A 16843-nucleotide genomic window follows, 5' to 3' on the forward strand; every position below is an offset into this window, starting at 1 on the left:
AAGGAAATATACTCATTACCTGATTCATGTAATTGTAATCCCTCTATAAATCAACTTAATAAAAGAGTAAATTTATTTTAAAAAGGCAAACAAAATATTGTTTCTTAGAATCATACGAGTATGTTTTGTTCACTGGTTTGAGCTGGTTGAGTCTATCTCTGAAAATAGCTAAATTTACATTCATTGGGCAAATTTTTGAGCTACTAGTAGTTAGAAGTCAATTATGATTGGATGTTTTTCTGAGACTCTAATTCATTTATTTCTTTAATCTAATTTGTATGATTTCTATTTACCAGTTTTTGAATTAGTTGTTCCTGTTTTTCAATGACCTAGTGGTGCATTATTAGTGCTGATTTAAGATTGTTCTAATTTGTTGATGTACATAGTCAAAGCTATAAATTTTCCTGAGTATTGCCTGTGTTCTTGTGTCCAAGAGGAGGTAGTATTTTGTCTGTTCACTTCTACTGAATTCCATAAACGTTGGAACTTCACTCCATATGTCTTCAGTGACTCACTGATGATTTAGCAATGTGTTATTCAGTCTCTGTGAGTTTCAGAATTTCTTGTGATGCCTTTTGATGTTGAGATCTAATTTGGTCTCATTGTGGTCTGACATGATAAGAGGAGTAATTTCATTTTTATTTTTGAATTTTCACAGATTTTTTTCTGATCTAAGATATAATCTATTTTGGAGAACGTTCCATGAGCTGTTAAGTATAGCTTGTCAAACCAGGTATTTGGTTTTGATTTTTTGCTAGATTTTGACCTGGATGGCCTGTCCAGAGGTAAGAATGACGTGTTCAAGCAACCAACAATGCGTTTGGATGTATGCATATTTTTAGGACAAGTAGTATTTGTCTGATGAATTTGAGAGATCTAGGATTCAGGGCATTGATATTTAGCATTGTTATATCCCCTTGATGGAGACTTTCCTTCATCAACATTTAATGTCCTTTTTAGTCTCTTTTTACTTTTATACCAATTGTAATTTAAAGCCAATCTTATCTAATTAATATAACTACTCTTGCCTGTTTATGAGGCCCATTTTTAATTTGTAAAGATGATGTACAGAAGGGATCCAATTACATAAGTCAAATGATGAGCGTATTTCTTTTTCAACAGTGTCACCTCTTCCCTCATATTCTCCTAGTTTTTCCCTTTCAACCTCCCTCCCCCATATGTTCTATAGTTCATTTACAAGGTAGTGTCTATTGAGTGGCACCGCTACATTTGTTCACCCTTTGTCCCACCATTTCTGTGTTTCCCCTTGCCCTTTACAAACTTGCATATAAGACCAAAGGTGCAGAAATTGAAACAAAAAAAACAGCATCCAAATTCAGATGGAAAAAGCAAAATAATAAAAACCTCTCATTATCAATTCTTGGAGATCAATTTGATGAACATTATTTCATATGATAATATTCATATAGCTATTGAGCCTTTGTGATCCTCTCCAAAGGGCATCCTCCTTTGATCTCACTGTATAAATGTTTAGAATCCCATGTAATTTATCATGTCCTAATGTAATGTTTTCTCTTTTAACATCCAACTCTGTTTTAAGTTGTAGAATTAAAGGCACATTCTAATACAACAAATGAGGGAAATCGGGCAACTTATATTTTTTGAGTCAGATTTTCTTCACTTAATATAGGTTTTTTCCAAGTATTTCCATTTCCTTATGAATGGTATAATATCATTTTTTCTGGGTGAATAGAGTTGCATCATACTGAAGAGTTTCTTCATGGCAAAGAAAAAAGTTAGCAGGGTATATAGAAAGAGAACAGAATGGAAGAAGATTTTTACTAACTAAGCATTAGACAAGGGTTTACATAACTAACCCATATTTACAGATCAAATAAACCCTCAAATAAACAAGAGCCCAATTAATGTATGGGATAATGACTTAAGGAGAACTTCATAGAAGAAAAGTGACAATGACAAATAGACATATCTCTCTCCATGAAAGAAATGCAAATCCAAACAACACTGAGATTCTTCTCATCCCTGTTACAATGCCATTATGAAAAAATGAACAATCCCAGATACTGATAGGGATGTGGTCCAAAGGAAACTCTATTATATTGGTGGAAATGTAATCTTGTTCAACGGCTTTGGAAAACACTATGGAGGTTGCTCACAAAAATGAATAGAAAGCTCCCTATGATACAGCAATTCCACTTATTGGCATTTATCCAATAGAGCAGAAACACGACCACACTGAAGCTGCCAGCACAATCATGTTCATTGTTGCATTATATTCTGTAGCCACCATATGGAATCAGCCCAGATGCCTCTCACTGCAATAAGGGATCAAGAATTGTGTTCCTGTGTGTATATGAATTATATATATATATATATATATATATATATATATATATATGATTCCCATTTACAAGTATTTATGTATATATACATACATAATCAAATTTTATTCATCAATCATTAAGAATAATATTGCACCATTTTTTGGGGGGGTCCAGGCGTGGGGCGTGAGCTCTGGGGCCTGGGCGCTGCCCCTCAGCTCTTCAGCTCAAGGCTAGCGCTCTACCACTTGAGCCACAGTGCCACTTCCGGCTTTTTTCTTTTTGCTTATGTGGTACTGAGAAATTGAACTCAGGGCCTCATACATGCAAGGCAAGCTCTCTACCACAATTTTGAGTATACAGAAATCATAGTTTCTGGTCATGTATTTCTCAGGTTTGAGTATCAAGTCATTTCAGACAAAAATTGAATTTCATATATTTTATGTCAACAGTGATTTTTTTAGAAATTGAATCAATCTTAATATGAGATAACTAAAGCAAGATTTTCCATGACTTTTCCAATTATTCCTATAGACTTTAATATAACTTATTTTTGAATGGTAGGAAATTCATATTATACCTACTTTCTATAGAATAATTAAGAAATAAATGATCGTGATAGCATTCATTTTTCCTTCACTAGAAAGAATGAACCTCGCTATAGATGACAAAATACTTCAATGAAAATGCCATAAAATTATGAAAAGTTTGAGTGACTATAAGTTGAATGAAATAGTCATTTTTGCAGGTCACAAAATGAAATCTCTTGAACCTTCTTTATCTGTTAAATAAACTGTATTTGCATTCAAAATATTTCATTCATCTCTCCAACAGTGGTATAACCAAACCAACTCCATGCCAAATAGCTTATCTGTTTAATTCAAGTAAATATTTAGGAACAGAAGTTATCACACTTGTATAGAAATATCTACCCACCATTCTAGAAGTTAAATCTGAAATCATAAAGGATTGGGATTAATAATTAGCTTTCACTATGTTGCCATAAATAGGTTGTGAACCTTTTCAAGTGCGCACAGTTGTAGAGGTATGGTCACTGAGAACTTGTGATCAAAGACGATGTCAAGATCAAAGTCTTTCCTCCTCTTCCTGCTTTTCTTTCTCTGTCTCCTTCTTTTCCTTCTCCTTCTCCTTCTTCCCCTCCTCCTCTTTCTCTCTCTCCCACTCCTATTCCTCCTCTTCTTTACTTTTTGTCTTCCATGAATACACATACTCCATCACATGTTCCTGACATTGTGTTCTGTGCCACCACCAACCCAAAGCAATGAGGATAAGAAACATAAACTGAACTGTATAAAATCAGATGCCAAGGTTAATCTTTCCCCCTTATTAATTAATTTTATAAAATATTTTGTCATATTAATAGGAGACTGACACAGCATGCTCTCATTTATTATAAGGGATAGGATTTACTGGAAAAAAAATCTAACATCACCCTAATGAAATGATTTATTAAATCAATATTATATTAGGACAAATCTACTTTTAAATAACAGATATACTTCAACAAGAGGCAAAAAATTCACCTCTATGGTTTGCTATGAAAAGACAGCAGAATTCAAACTGTTCCTCATGGAAATTGACCTATAATTGGCAATATTGTCAATTTCATAAATGATTTAAGAAGACTGAAGAACAAATTTCAACTCTAAATAAGAGATAAAATTTACTTTGTCCCTGTAAACAACCTTTGTATTCTATCTATGTTTGGTCCACAAAATGACTTGTATTCTATTTTAATCATATTCTTAATTGACTTTAAGTGGTTGCATGGGAGTATCTGATTGACCATGCAGTTTATGAATAATGTATAGTGAGTTATTTTGTTTTCTTTCTTCTCTTCTGAGGTTTGAAGTCTGGGTCTGAGCGCTGTGCATGACCTCCATTCGATGAACACTAGAACTCTATCACTTGAGGCAAAGCAGTACTTTCAGATTTTTCTGACATTTAATTGGGGATAAGAATCTCACAGACTTTCTTACCTGGGCAGGCTTAAACCTCAATCCTCAGCCTCCTGAGTATCTAGGATTACAGGCATGAGCCGTTATTGCTATCTTAATACAATGCATCGTTTTCTTTTTGACCAGTCTTGGGGCTTGAACTCAGGGCCTTGGCAATGTCCACGAACTTCTTTTCCTCACACTGGCACTTTACGACTTCTGTCACAGTGCCAATTCCAGCTTTATTTTGTTAATGTAGAAGTGAGGAATCAAACCCAGGACTTCACAGTATTCCCCTAAGACTACCACTAAGCCACATTCCCAGCTCAATACAAAGCTGGATGATCATTATCCCTCATTCTTTTCAATCCTATCTCATTCCTCAATTTACATATTTTTGTAGAGTATTCATTGACTTGCAGTGTCATATACAGTCACTCAGAGGATATATCACAGATCATATTTTATTGAAAGTCTTATTCATCAACATATTAAACGTGTGCATTATAGAATTCTGTGACTTTAAATTCTAAATTATCACTCAGATTCACCCATTACTATTCTAAAATTTTTCTTAAGGTTAATGCAAATGCAATCTGTAATTCTTCGATAAAGTACAATGATTAATAGAATGTTAAAGAGTTGGACTATGAATATCACCTTCAGTTCTAGAACATTTTTTCATCACTACCCTCTCAAAGTACTCCAATATCTATTATTAGTCACTTCCTGTGATCATTTCAACCTACGCTCCACTTTACCAACCATTACTTCATAGTCTACCACTACGGCTGTGTCCATTTTAAAAAGCTCATATAATTAAAAATTGAAGTTTATTTTATCCATTCCTCCCAAGTAAAATTAGTTTCCGAACCAAGTCCATATAAATTTTTCCCAGGGATATACCATAGTGATTTGTATGTGTGTGTATAATTCTATAATACCCTCAATGGGAATTTCAATATTTTATTATATGTTATTATAAAAATTTTCTTTTTTGGGGGGGAGGGGTATGGTCGTGGGGCCTGAACTCTGGGCCTGGGTGCTGTCCCTCACCTCTTCAGCTCAAGTCTAGTGCTCTACCACTTGAGCCACAGCTCCACTTCCAACTTTTTTCTTTTGCTTATGTGGTGCTAAGGAATCGAACACAGGGCCTCATGAATGCAAGGCAAGCACTCTACCACTGAGCCACCTTCCCAGCCCTATAAAAGGTTTTCTTATGTAAATAATTGTACATGTGTTTTGTTGGACATATGTTGAAATGTATTTTATATATGAAATTATGATTCAAAATGCTGCATCATAGAGGCAACTCTATGTGTAATATCTTAGATTGCCAGTATGTTTAACAAACTGACTATATCAATTTAACTGTCAAGCACCAAAATATAAGGATTCCAATTTCTACATATTGGTTATGCACTGCTATTCTATTGTTTTTTCTATTTCCACTAATCTCTATATGTATACAATGTATAGGTATGGTATGATTTTGACATATATTTTTTGGATTTTGGTATATTATTATAAAGATATGTATTTGGATTTTTTTTAGACATATTTAGGATAGTTAAAGCTTTTCATAGGCAGGATGGTTAAAGTTTTTCATAGACATTAATATATTTCTTATTCAAGTCTCTTTAAATAAATGTATATGTATGCACACTATGTGCATATTCATATATTCATACTTACATGTGTTCATACACAAATACCTATATATGTATGCATTTATATGAATATACATATATATGTTTATTATTATTTTCATTTTTCTTTTAAGTTAACATTTTACTTTATTTGCCAAACGTGTCCTTTATTGATTTTACTTTATTTTATTTTATTGTTAAAATGTTGTACAGAGGGGTTACAGTTACATGAGTAAGGCAATGAGCACATTGCCTGTTGATCATTATTACCTCTTTCCTTCCTTGTTGTTGTGCCACTAACCTTTCCCTCCCCCAGCTCCCACCTTCCTTTCTCCCCATTCTTTGCAGCATGAAGTGGTAAGGTTCATTTTCAATAAAGTCTTATTGGTATCTGTGTTGCAATGGGTCATCCTGTGTCCTTGTTTCAGCGTTTTGTAATTCCCTTTACCCTCCCCAGATTAGACATGTATATACAAGATGCAGGGTATCAAAATCAAGTACAGTGACAACAGAGGATATTCCATAGGGGAAAGAACATACTAAGGAGGGCTGGGAAGGTGGCTCAGTGGCAGAGCACTTGCCTTGCATGCTCGAGGCCCTGGGTTCGATTCCTCAGCACCACGTAAGAAAAAAGCCAGAAGTGGCACTGTGGCTCAAGTGGTAGACTGCTAGCCTTGAGCTGAAGAGCTGAGGGACAGCGCCCAGGCCCAGAGTTCAGGCCCCAATATTGGACCCCCCCAAAAAAAAGAACATACTGAGGAAACAACAACAACAAAAATGAATAAAATGACATTGTACATTTACAACAGTAACAATAGAGACCGAACTCCCAAACATGTCCCTTATTACCAAGCTAGTTATTGCAATTCATGTCCTTATCATTTTTGGAACTTCACTAAAATGTTTTGTGGCCTTCCATGTGGACTTATATGTTCAATTTTTCCTAAATCTATCTATTCCTAAGATACCAGCCAGCTCTCTTCTGAAGCCAAAAAGCAGCCTTCTACAGCTTGGTTCCAAATCACTTGTATTTTTTCTTTGTACTAAGAATACTGATTCAAGCCCAGTGCTGTTGGCACATTTTATAATTGTAGCTACTCAGGAAGCTGAAATGAGGATCGTGGTACAAAGCCAGCCTGGGCAGAAAAAGTCCATGTGACTCTTATCTCCAATAAACCACCAGAAAACCAGAAGTGGCGCTAGGCTCAAGTGGTAGAGATCTAGCCTTGAGCTGAATAGATGAGTGACAGCGCCCAGGTCCAGAGTTCAAGGCCCACGACCACCACCAGCAACAACAACAACATGGACCAAAGGGTCCTACCCATAATACCTTCCTTCTACAGCAAATCACACACCCTCCAAAATCCACATAATTGAATCATTTAAAGACAAATGATGGAGCAACGTGTTCATTTGTAGAAATACATACTTGCGACAAGGATGGAAAAGGCACTGAGACCCAAAGGAAGATTCCATAGATAAAGGAATGTGTCCCACACACTTCCAACTACAAATCTGGGAAATCAGTCATCTTTGTCATACTAATAAAAACCACAAAAAAGCTAACTGTGGAATTCAAAAGGATTGCATGAGAACAAGTGTTCATTGTGACAGCACAGTAACTTCAGTTCAAATTATTATGTCTCTCTTTCCTTGTCTTTTCCCACCTCATTCTTGTATTCTGAAGGTGAGATTCTGGGGAGCCAGTTCCCTTTGGTCCAGTAATTAATGAAAGTGAACAGGTGATTGGAGATTCAATTTCTTCACATATTTATTGGATTCTCATTTTTTATTAAGATTATGGAGAAATAATGTGATTGCAAAACACAAGAAAGTCTTAACTTTTCCACTAATTTCTAAAATGCCTGCTGTGAGAACAACAAAATTAATGAAACAAACAAAAATATAAAGCTATTTATGGTGTGTTGATACCAGGAGAAATTGAAATGTCACATATAAATACCAAATTACAATTACAAAGCACAAACCCTAATTCTTCACTGAGCTAAAGTGATAATTAAATATTTATATTTTCTAACAAAATCACCATTGAGAATACCACAGTCAATTTCATTCACAGAAGCAAAGCTGCAAAGAACTGCTAAAATTTTTACCTATTCTTTCCTGGAGTTGAGACGGTTGATTCTGCTGACGTTGACTGTTTGATCCTCTTCCTCCTCACAAATAAGTGTGCCTATGTAGAACAATTTATACCTATACCTTAACTTCATAGGTGTCTAGCCTTTCTGGTTGGATCTTCAGTCTGAGTACCACCTACAGAGCATATATAGTTTATGAACATGGACCATGCCTTAACAAGCAAAAACATGCTCTAAAACAGTTCTAACAGAAACATCTGTGATAATGGAAATATTCTATATATGCATTGTCTAACACACTATCCACTGGCAATATGCGCTTAATGAATCTCAAATGTGAATAGTTTCTGAAAAATTAATTCTTCCAATTTCAGTTAAATGAAATTTTAAATCATAAGATTCATCTACTCACTGTTATCTGAACAGCTCAGGTTCCAAATAAGGAAGCTGAAGTTCTCACAAAGATGATGATAAAATATAATCCAAGTGAAGAAGTTTCCATTAGATACTAACTGAATGCCTATGAATTATCTGAGCTTTCCTGTCTTATAGAATTGAGCCATCACTCACCTAGATTGACAGCTGGGAGGAAAGGGGTGGGAGATAAACATAAGCTACTTGGGATACTGAGAATTGCTCCTTGAAGATGAGGGTTATGCATGAATATTTTCTATATTTAGTAGACAGCAAAGTGTGTGGAATCCTGTAGGTAGAAAAATAATGATTGTATTTCAATCAAACAGGTGATCTGTTTATCAAAATGGGAGAGAAGTCATACAGGTGAATTCTATAAATATACAAACTATATAGAGAAATTTTGCTATGTTCTATTCCATGATAGGCCCTGGCATAAAAGTTGGCACTTTGTACATACTCTGTAAATACTCACACACTAAAAAACAGAAATGTAATCCTTTATTACTGCTAAAATACATAGAATATCTTCATAATATATATTTGTGGGCCTATTTTTTTCCCTTAATTTCTTCCACACCTACATTAAGAAATGGCTCTAAGAGAAAAGCTTCTAAATGTGTTAAATTTGAATTCCATCAATTTCTTTTGTTAAATTGTACTCTAGATAGGATTGAGGCCTTAGGGTTAGAAAAATAGTATTCTCAACAAATTGTCATGCCTCATTTTAAAGGGGAGCTATGCCTTTATTAGGAAAAATATGTATTGGTCTTGGTAGCCAGGAACATTCAAGAAACAAAAGAAAAAGAACAAGTCCATGGCAGTCTCAAGTGTTTGCATATCTTCAAGTGAACACTAGCTGCTCTATATTCCGTAGTATATTTGCAAGCTTTTTCTAAGCTATTGTCATCCTCCAGAGTAAAGTTCAGGCATGCCTATTGCTCATTATAAAGATCGCAGTTGCTCAAACTCAGAACCCATTGTTTGTATAAGCTTCACATGGCTATCTTTACTTCACTCAGTGGCACTGAGGGATGAGAGATACACGTGAAATATACACATACACACATATCTCACTGGCTTTCACTATTACTGTAAAAATTAAGACCTTTTTGTCTCTGACCCAAGAGCATCATAAATCGTCTAGCATCCATTAAAGTGTGACAAGTTCATTATTAACTTGTAAGTAGGTTAAATCTCTAGCTTCACACAATTCTAAATACTCATATGAAGAAAAATACATACCAAGAGTTTTGGTGTGCTTCTATATTACGAAGCTCTCAACATTCATCTTATTTGCCGGGAGGAGGCAAAAATGCTTGATAGGAAATGTACTCATTACCTTGACATGTGACTGTAACCCCTTTGTACAGTATTCTTACAATCAAATATGTACAAAAAGGAAAAAAAAAAGAAATTGGAAGTCACGTATTTCCATTAAAACTAACTAAATTTAAGGCCTGTAACTTTCTACAGGTTTTTAAGGACCAAATAAATTGTGGATATGCCCCAAGGCCTTTACGAAAAGCTAAGGGAGAGATATTCAAAAGTGGCAGTAGATAGGTGACCAGAGCGTAATTATGTAGCTTTACTTCACTGTTACCATAGCAGGAGTTCAAATCAATATGATGGTTCGTAGTTACAGGACCAGAAGACATACTGGAAATTGACATCAATGAAGGGTCATTCATTGTTGGAAAACATAAATCAGGATGCACCAAAGGTTGCAATCAACAGTGTCCAAAAAAGCAACACAGAATGGGATAAAGTTATTGCAAGTATATATTTGATAAGTGGTTCACATCAAGAATATATAAAAAACGGGGCTGGGAAGGTGGCTAAGTGGTAAAGCGCTTGCCTCGCATGCATGAGGCCCTGGGTTCAATTCCTCAGCACCACATAAGCAAAAAGGAAAAAAAGCAGGAAGTGGCACTGTGGCTCAAGTGGTAGAGTGCTAGCCTTGAGCTGAAGAGCTGAGGGACAGCGCCCAGGCCCAGAGTTCAGGCCCCATGACTTAAACCAAAAAAAGAAAAATAAAGAATATATAAAAAACATCATTGCAATGACACACAACCTGATTTTACAATGTGCAAAGAACTCAGATGTTTCTCCAGAGAAGACAAACTGTTAACAAGCCCACGAAGAAGGTGTTTAACATCATTAATCACCAAGAAAATAACTACTTCATATGAATTAGGTAGGATAACTACAAAAAAATAAAGTAACAATATTGACAAAAGTGTGGTAAAATTGGAATAGTTCTATGGGAAACAGAATGGCATATTTTCAAAACAATTAAAAACAGGATTATTCATACCTATAATCCTAACCACTCAGGACAGGAGGCTGAAATGCAAGGATCACGGTTCATAGACAGCCTGGGCAGAAAACTAGAAGAGGATCTGTCGTTTAAAGTGGTAGAACTCTAGCCTTGAGGAAAAGTTCAGGGACAGTGACTTGGCCCTGAGGTCAAGCCCCATGACACAAAAATTTAAAAGAAAAGAAAGAAAAGAGAGTTTTCATGTGATCCAGTGACTACAATTCTGGGCATACACTCTAAACATCTAAAAGCAAGGTCTGGAAGAGATCTTGTACACTCATATTCATTTTGTATAATACTCAAAACATGGAGGCAATCCAGTGGCCATCAACAAATGAATAGTTAAAGCAAATGTGGTTTATACATACAGTGGTATATTATTTCAACTTCAAAAAGAATTATGGGGCTGGGAAGGTGGCTCAGTGGTAGAGCGCTTGCCTTTCATTCATGAGGCTCTGGGTTTGATTCTTTAGGACCACATAAGCAAAAAGAAAAAAGCCAGAAGTGGCGTTGTGGCTCAAGTGGTAGGGTGCTAACCTTGAGCTGAAGAGCTGAGGGACAGGGCCCAGGGCCAGAATTCAGGCCCCACGACTGGACCCCCCCAAAAAAAAAAGAATTATGTGACATATACTATATTATGGATGACTCTTTGGAACACTGCTAAGTGAAATAAGCCAGTCATAAAAAGATCAAATATTACATGATTATACTTATATCAGTAGTTACATAGAACAGTCTAATTGATAGAGAAAGGAAACAAAATCATACTTGATGTATACCTTGAAGCAGAGGAGAGTGGAAAATTGTTTTAATAAATAAAGAATTTGAATCTTAGAGGATGTAAAGAGTGTGGACATTGAGATTGTACAATATTGTAAATGCACTTATTACTACGATGTTATATTCTTAAAATGATTAATAAAACCTGGGAGAGAATTATGAAGGGGTTGAGCATAATCATGGTACATTGTATGCCTATGTGGATATATCAAAATGAAAAAATCTACTTATTTATGTAGGTAATGCTAATAGAATTGAAAAAAGAAAATAAATTTTAAGTTAAGTGTGCAAGTTTAAGTCAGAGGGCTTTGCTTCTTCATAACAGCAATTTAGATATCCAATTTATCTGTCCACATATTGTTGATGGGACATCACAATGTACAGTGCCCTGTGAGTAACAAGTGCTTATGTGCCACACAGAGGGAGTTAAACCACTTCATCTGGGTAGTTATGGATAAAAGGTAATGGTTGGAACTGGCTCCAATGTGGTGGGGATGAATGATGCAGCAAAAAATACACACCCTTTCCCCATGAAGCTTTAGGTGCTAACACACTTTTTCTGAATATGGTCTGGGGAGTGCCCCTATACTTCCCATCGAATCAAAAGTGTTTTCTGTGCTTGTGCTCTGAGATGGGACATCCAATAAGGAAAAATTCCATACTTATGTTCTGAGACTAGGAAACCAATTATGAGACAATATGTCCCTCTTTACACTGGGGAGTCTGTTTCACTGCTCTGTTTTTGCTTTGAGGTAGAGACTGTTGCACTGCTCTTTTTTCACTTTGAAGAAAAACTGCTTTAAAACCTGTTCTGCTCTCTAATTCTTTAAAGAAAACAAACCCGAGACATAGACAATACTGTTATTCTGAAGATGTTGAGGGCAGGGAAGCATTGACCTTCAGCTTTGAGACTAGATTTAGATTAGAATTTGATAAGTTAGGTGCTGTGGTTTCAGATTAATCTGAACCAGGCTAATGTCTGCATTTTCTCAATTTTTCAACTAGAATCTCTAAAGTATTAGGAAAAAAAGGAAACAAACAAATAAAAAACAACAAGAACCTGATATTAGGCAAGCAAAGGCTCCAGAAATTCTCAGATTTCTTCCTTTTTTCTCGTATGAATCTAATAAATGAAAATTAATGCAGCAAACTAGCATGTTTAAGGTGTTAAAGTCTGTAGAATGTGGTTTCTTTTCTTCCTCTTATTCTGAGATAGAAATTGATCTATTCTAAAGCCAGAGGATATGTTTTCTTCACAAGCTAGATCAGGTTCGCTGAATTTTGCTTTCTTAAAAATTGCCTAACTCCTATAAGAGGGAATTGAAGACTGCTAGGCAGGTGGGATTGAGTGTGAGATGTGGGAAGTGTTCTCATACTCTGCATCTAGAGGGCTAGAAAATATGATGATCTGCTCGCTGCCTCAAGCAATTCAGAAAGTGGCTCGCAGTTTCTAAAACTTACTTCCAAACTTTCACCTTCTCCTTCCCAACAAGAATTCCCCCTCAGGCTTCTTCTTGCCATAGTGTCTTCACAGCTTAGAACTGCTTCGCCTCAGAAATGTGGCATCAGAAGTGTGCCCTGTGGTCAGCCAAGCAGCTGGTATCTAACTGATTCATCTATGGCTCTGAAAATGCTGCAGCTCAATCTGTGCTCTGTGCTCAGGGTTCAGTAAGCATGCTTAAGTCCATAGTTACATGCTTTCAGAGAGCAGTCTTTCCTCTTTCTTTAGCGGTAGGAGCACAAGTATAATGAAGCAGCCACACATAACTTTTGGTTTCATAACCACTTGCAGAGGCTAGTTGCCAAAGGGAACCAAGGCAATATGCGAATAAGGTGTTTTCACCTGGAAGCTCATAAGCCTCCATTCCAAAAAGGGAGCTGCTTATAATAAATTCTGTCTGGGAATGGACTGTGTAGGAGTTAGAATAATATTTTTCTCTGAAAATGATGGATTGAGGGAAAGCATTGACTAAGCCTAATCATCTTCCAAAAAGCTATATAATGAAAGTATATCCTGTTACTAAAATCATTCTAGGGACTTGAAGAATAGTTTAACTCATAAAGCACAAGCTGAGTAAGAATTTTCTAACAATTTCTGGCCTGGTTGTCCTGGTTTAGTGGATTGCTCTGAAATTGTTAACCCCTTTCAAAATAACCAGCTGAGCTGCAAAAGAGCCAATAGAGCAAGATTGTGAACACAACTTGTGATCAATACCAGAAGTAGTAACTCATTAGGGGTATAACCTGGGCAGACTTCCCACTCAGAGTGGTTGCTTCCTGTCAATAACATGCCCTTTAATAGAAATAAACTTTGCCATGCTAAGTTCCTTTCGACCTGGTGGTCTTTCTTGGGATATTGGGTTACAGTAGGGGAGTATTCCCAACAATGGGGGACTAGTCCAGGATCCATGTTATGCAAGGGGGATGTAGGGAGACCCTCAGGAGGAGACACATCCTGACTTGTTGAGATAGCTCAAGGTTGGGTTAAACACCATCCGTTGTGGTAAAGGATGCAAAGTGTATCAGCAATTTCAGGAAAGGGCCAAGGAAGCACCTCAATAAAAAGTAATCTCATACATCAGCCATGAGAGGAAAAATTGGAGTAGAGCATACTACCTGGTTGGTTGGGGATTTTTAGGGGCTGAGTGTGTCTTAGGCACAAAGAGAACTTGAGTCTCGATGTGTGTTTTCATTCCCTGGCCCAAGAATAAAAATGTGGGAGCTGGAGAAGTCTTCAGTAACGGGAGAGTTAAATATGAGAAGGGTGCACAAGAAACTTACAATAGGGAGTTTTACATGCATCAAAAACTGAAATCACAAGAGATCTGCTAAAATGGGGAAATAAGAATTCTAGGCCTAAGGAACCTAAGAAAAATGATCTAAGGACCTGCTTCTGATAATCCATAGGGAGAATGTTGACAAAGGTCTGAGAACACTATTATATAATGGATGATTTTCATTATGGAGCTCCATAATGTGCACGTGTCCAAACAAAAACTTGTTATGAATATGTGCTTGCATTTGTGTGTTTTAAACCTTAAATCCTGAAAGGGGATCTCAAAAAAGTCCTACTCACTAAACTCCCTCAGCTGCCCACTTTGACTCTGAAGCCTGGATTGATCCTCCAGCTGATCCAAGGATGTATGGAATTGAACCTTAGTTTCAGAAGCAGACTCTCTGGGTAGACTTAAAATTCAAGTCAAAAACCAGGTGCCAGTGGCTTGCACTACTCAGGATATGAGAATTAGAGTTCAAAGCCAGCCCAGGCAGGAGAGTCCTTGAGACTCTTACCTCCAATTAACCACCAAGAGTTAGAAGTGGTGCTGTGGCTCAAGTCGTAGGGCTTTTGCCTTGAACTCTGGGCCTGGGTGCTATCCCTGAGCCCTTCAGCTCAATTCCTATGACAAAGAAAATAATGCTTTGGTGAAATGGGTTAAATATTCTGCCCACCATTACTCTTAAGATTCTGTGGCACAGAAACCAGAAAAACAAGTGGTCCACTTCCTACTATGATGAATCTCAGATCCTCAAGGGCATGGAGTGCATTATATGTCATTCAAACACGGCCTGGGGAAACTTGTAAGACCCTGCTGATGCTGTTCACAAGAGTATGGATCTAAGACAAAAACCCTATCTTCCCAAGCCAACTATACCCCTTGCTTCTCTAGGTACGGGGAGGGGTAATTGGCATTTCTGGGAAACTTATCAAGTTGCAGTAGAATCAAAACCTTGACGAGATGAGCAGTAATCACTAAATATAGTCAGGGGAGATATCTAATGGTATTGTGGAGGACCAGTGTTGTAGACCTTCCTGGCCAACTAGAGTAGAACCCGTACTTTGGTTCAATTGGCCATCCCTTTCACCCTAGCATTTCATGCACTTGTCCATTCTCAAACATTTTATACTAGTTAGGAGAGACCCCTTCCCTAGAGGGTCATTCGTATTTCCTAATTATTTAGGTGCTTTTCAGGATCCTCCCTGACAAAGTTTCCAAAAAGTTCAAAGCTTGAAACCAGAAAGCACCTTATGAATCAGTTTTATTGTTATGATTAGTATAAATAAAATATTTTGGGGGTTGGGAATATGGCTTTGTGGAAAATTGTTTTCCAGAATGCATGAAGCCCTGGGTTTTATTCCTCGGAACCACATAAACAGAAAAGGCTGGAAGTGGCACTGTAGTTCAACTGGTAGAGTGCTAGCCTTGAGCAGAAGAAGCTCAGGGAGCTCCAGGACTGGCAAAAATAAAATATAGAGTAGAATAAAATCAAAAGAGGTTTGTTATTTATACTAAAATTTTTTTTAATCCATAAACTAAATGCTCTAGTAGGATGGCATGGGAAAATTAGCTGTAGAAACATTATCTGACAAGGTAAGAGCTTCTGTGGTGATTGGAGACAAAAGTTGCACAAAGAACTTTTTTTTCGGGGAGGGGGATTCCGGTCGTGGGGCCTAAACTCTGGGCTTGGGCACTGTCCCTCAACCCTTCAGCTCAAGGCTAGCGCTCTACCACTTGAGCCACAAGCCACTTCCGGCTTTTTTTCTTTTTAGCTTATGTGGTGCTGAGGAATCAAACCCAGGGCCTCAGGCATGCAAGGCACACACTCTACCACTGAACCACCTTCCCAGCCACTGCACAAAGACCTTAGAAGGTTTGAACATTGGCAAGTGAGTTAACTAAAAACTCAGACGAAGAGCTGGGAAGGTGGTTTAGCGGTAGAGAGCTTGCCTTGCATGCATGAACCCCTGGCTTTGATACCTCAGCACCATGTAAGCAGAAAAAGCACTGTGGCTCAAGTGGTAGAAAGCTATCCACGAGCTGAAGAGCTGAGGGACAGTGTCCAGGCCCAGATTTCGGGCCTCACAACCAACAAATCCAAGAACAAAGAAAAGAAAAAAAGAAAAAAACATATGGGCACTGGTGGCTCACGCCTGCAATCCTAGCTACTCTGAAGACTAAGAACTGAGGACGGTCATTCAAAGCTAGGCAAGGCAGGTAAATTCTGTCATACTCTTATCACCAAGAAACCACTCAGAAAACTGGAAGTGATGTTGTGGCTCAAGTGGTAGAGGACTAGCTTTGAGTTGAAGAGCTGAGGGACAGCACCCAGGCAAAGTGTTCAGTTGCAAGACAGACCAAAAAAAAAAAAAAAAAGGCAAGCTACACCTAAAGGGTTTCCTACCAAGAGGGATATGATGCAAACTCATTCTTGGAGCAGACACTCTGTGTATGTATTCCAATTTTGAGTCTACCCAGATTCAAATTGAAACTGAATAAGTGAGGTAAATACTGTGGTGATTGTGTCCACAAAAGGACTACTG

This window comes from Dipodomys spectabilis, unplaced genomic scaffold, assembly GCF_019054845.1.
Source record: "Dipodomys spectabilis isolate Male_0828 unplaced genomic scaffold, ASM1905484v1 ptg000421l, whole genome shotgun sequence".
In the NCBI taxonomy this organism is placed as follows: Eukaryota; Metazoa; Chordata; class Mammalia; order Rodentia; family Heteromyidae; genus Dipodomys; species Dipodomys spectabilis.